Below are 4,360 nucleotides of genomic sequence, written 5' to 3'. Positions count from 1 at the left end.
TGTATAGACTACCGACAGTTGAATAGGGTCACCATTTAGAACAAGTATCCATTGCCTCGGATAGATGACCTTTCTGACCAATTGCAAAGTGCATCAGTTTTCTCTAAGATTGATTTAAGGTCTGGTTACCATCAGTTAAAGATTGAGGTGGTTAAGAATTGGGTTCGACCAAGTTCTATGATTAAAATTAGCAGTTTTGTAGGGCTCGGTAGCTACTATTGTCGCTTGTGGTATAAGTTGTGTCCAATTGGTATCTCAACGAAGTGAACAAGATGTCGTAGTCCCGGCTGAAGGGACACAAGCAAGTTAATTGGAACTGAGAAGGTTCCAATTGGTATCTGGCCTTAGGGGTCGGTAATGGTCATCTATGGGATGAACTAACTAAAGAATTTGGACTTATCTGCAAGTTGTAACTGCTTGAGTATCGTGAAACTTGTTGTAATAAGAAAGTCATCACGAGATTAGGTACAAGGGTCTAGATAAATTACGATGTGGTTCGTAAGCGAGAAATCTGGACGTGCGTTGCGACCAACTAATAACCGTGTGAGAGTCTGGGTGTATCCTGGGATATGTGTGTGGTAGTGTTGAAACGATGCAAAAGGATTCTAAAGGACGTACTTCGTTGGGTTGACCGGGGGGTAGACAATGATTATCCTAGCTAAAGGGATTTTCTTAAATGCCTAGTTATAGCCGGGAAATCTAGGTGAAATATAGAAAAGAAAGGAACCCCAGAAGTTGTTGGCAGGGGTTCTGTTTCTGTCGGAGCCGCTAGGGGGATAATCTCGCCAGCGTGAGATCGCCAGTGCGGGATTTCTCTCGCCATAGCGGGACAGGGCAAGACAGAATCTCAGCCATGTCTCCTCTATCTTCCCCTAGTCACAAATATGGACCCTGAATCGTACCCGAACTAACCCCCGTGATCTAATTCAATGTTCAGCAATCGAATATAAGTTATAAGGTGTGTTAAAATTATGGAGAACCTGGGCATATGAGGAGGAAATCAGCGAGGCGTTGGAGGCCGGGGAAATGGTAATGCAGGCAGATGAGTAGTGCAGCCAGGCGAGGAGGTTGCCCGTCAAGAGGACAGGGCTCAGTTTTATGTTTTTTCGGGTAAGACTGAGTTTGAGGGTGTGATGCAGTGGTCATAAGAGCTACTCTTTTCTGTGCCCGGATTGCTATTTTTTTGTGTGATCTGGGTTCTACTTATTCGTACGTGTCAGTTCAATTGCCTTGGGATTGATGTGGTTTGTGATATACTTGATGACCTCAACCATGTTTCTACCCCAGTTGAAGAGTCAATCATGGTCACCCATGTATATCGTGTTGTCCTGTTGTGTTTATGGATTTTCAGATTTTGGTTGATTTGGTTATGCTGGATATGACTGACTTGATATAATCTTAGGCATGACTTGGTTGTCCCCCTATTATATCGGGTTTAATTGTAATACTAAGTCAGTAACTCTAGAGATCCTCGGTAGGGAAATATTAAAGTGGGAAGGGGTGTACAAGCTTAAGCTAGCTAAGATCATATCTTCCATTTGGGCTAGGAAACTGGTAGGGTAGGATTATTTGACGTAATTGTCTCATATTCAAGATGTTGATGTTGATTCTCCCTCTATTGAGTCTATTCATGTGGTATCTGACTTTTAAGGAAGTGTTTCCTATGGATTTGCCTGGTATGCCTCCATATAGAGATATAGATTTCTGCATTGACTTGGAAACTGACACTTGCCCCATTTCCATCCCTCTGTATCATATGGCTCCAGCATAATTAAGAGAGCTTAAGGCTCAAATCCAAGAGCTTCTTGATAAAGGGTCATCCGTCCTAGTGTTTCCAAGTGGGGTGCTCCTGTCTTGTTTGTTAAGAAGAAAGAGGGTAGTATGAGAACTGATGATTTTATCTTAATCCATAAGGGAGTAGATTGATACCGGAATGACAAGTTTATGGATAATGAAGGTCTCAATGCGTATACTTGGGTGAAGGAATTTGAAGATTTTAGTAAGAACGTGTGTATAGCAATTGGGTTAGACCTTTGAATTTGATGAGTATAGCCAAGTTTGAGTTGTCGTGTTGATGAAAAGGTTGACTTCGTAGTTATAGCCAGGGCTAACGGAGCATAATGGTAATAAGAGTTCATGGTGGATTGTGACGGGATGCCAATATATAATAAGATTGTTGGTTAAGCAAAATTTGTACAGTAATTACGACTTGCGAGTATCTAAGGTTGTGGTTTTCTAATATTTGGTGAGTAACGTGGTTGTATGGAAAGTTTTAAGAGATGGTGGGACACCACTCGAATAGATTTAAAAGAGCTAGATTCATGATGAAGAAAAAAAGTGGGATGCAATACAACCTTTCGAGAGAGGCGAGAGCAAGAATATTTTATTTGATTGCAAAGGCTAAAGAGATATCTTCAGAGGGGTAGATAATTGGGTTCAGAGACACGTGATTTATTTCGTGTTGATGTGACTATGGTAATAGTGTCACAAGTCGTCAGATTGGTTAAAAACTATTGGAAATGACTTGAGAAAGTAGTGTACAGACATTAGCTCGAGTGTGATGATAAGTGTTTTGTTTTGTTTTGAGTTTAGTAATGAGTACGATTGAATTGTTAGCGAAAGATATTATAAGATCGATGGAGATGCGATCAATGATAAGCAAAAATCCATGAATTCATAAAAATCTTCAAGGTATAAGCTAATGTTGATAGATAATGGGATTGTGTTATACGGTTGAGTTACAATTCAGAGTTTTCATTGTAAGTCTACATTCGTGGTGATATGTTTTGTCAAGGTACAAATTTGTAAGGTGAGAAATGATCAATTATATCAGGTAGTGAACCTTTGAAAGGATTTACACTTGGTTGGAGTCGTAAAGTTTACTACTATTGATTGTGAAGTACCTAAGAAAGGTTTCATTTTTAAAAGTGTTGGTTTATAATAAGGTAAAAGGTCGGAGTGTTATGATGGTTGTTAGTGTTGTGTAGTATGATTCACTAGCTATGCTCTAGTGTGTTTTCACTTTTGTGGGTGGATCCCTAGTGGTGGATCAGGGGTACCAAATCATGCGATGTTTCTTGGTTGAGTGGGAAGATTGGGAAGATTTGGTTATTTCGAATGACAAAATTGGTATTGTCTTGGAGTTGTTAAAGTATTTTAGTGGTTCTACATGTACCACCTTGCTTATGAGAATTTATAGAAGAGCTACCGTGTGTATTTGTGGTTGTCCGACAATCTTAATATTTTTCTAGTCGTCGATGTCATGTATCGATTATGTGTGGTTGAATGTGGGGGGTCATTAAATCCAATTCTAATGATTTTAAGGATAATCTACAATCACAATTGCTAAATTTAGCATTTTGATAGTGTTGTTAGAGGGTTTGTATGCTTGGACATATCCTTCAATGAGTATATGATGGGTAAAGACAAAATTTTAGTAACTTAAGCTCATGGAAATTTACTTTTCGATCCATAGAATTTCTTGGGTAATTATCGATGGGGGAGGGTTTTGATATGATGGGTAAAGACAAAATTTTAGTAACTTAAGCTCATGGAAATTTATGTTGTGGGATTGAGATGTTGATAAAGACTATGATTGGTTGGGTATTATGATTGTTTGTTGGTTGGTTCAGGTTCACCTCTAATTGTGGTGAGTCTTGATTTAGGATTTTATCATGGTTAAGTGAGAAATGATTCATCCTGATGTTTGTGTCAAAGTCCTTGATAACATGTTGCGGACATGTGTACGATCAACTTTGGTGGTTATTGGGAATAGCTTTGTGGTTAGCTAAGTGAACATACAACAATAATTATCACTCGAGTATTGTGATGACTTAATTGAGGCATTGTATGGGAGGATGTGTAGGTATTCAATTGGTTGGTTTGGGGATGGAGATTATATCATAAAGTGAAACTCAGTTTAATTAAATAAGACTTTCTGTATGAGGAAGAACATGTTGAAATTCTTGATCGCGATGTCCGGAAGCTAAGGACATGCAAGACAAGTAGCCCCAGTAATTTGACGATTCAGATACTACTCTACCCTTACTTCAGCCAGTCTTTCCTAGTTGATCACTCGGGGACGAGTGATGGGTAAATTTATGTTTGTTCTTGTTCTTGCTTCATTATGATACATGTATGTATATGAATGTTGCATTATTGATCACACTTGTTGTAAATGATATAAATGAATGATGGTTACAATAAAATCATGACTTAAATGTATGATCTTGAGGATATACTTGTGATTGTGATTGTGCGAAATCGAATTCATTGATGTCTAGGAAAATCTTGTAACAATCGAGTGATTTAATTATGATTTTGATTACAATGAGTGGTTAGATAACTCGTTAAGAAATCC

Source organism: Solanum tuberosum, unplaced genomic scaffold (assembly GCF_000226075.1).
Source record: "Solanum tuberosum cultivar DM 1-3 516 R44 unplaced genomic scaffold, SolTub_3.0 scf00351, whole genome shotgun sequence".
Taxonomy (NCBI): Eukaryota; Viridiplantae; Streptophyta; class Magnoliopsida; order Solanales; family Solanaceae; genus Solanum; species Solanum tuberosum.
Note: the sequence above shows the minus strand (reverse complement) of the source record.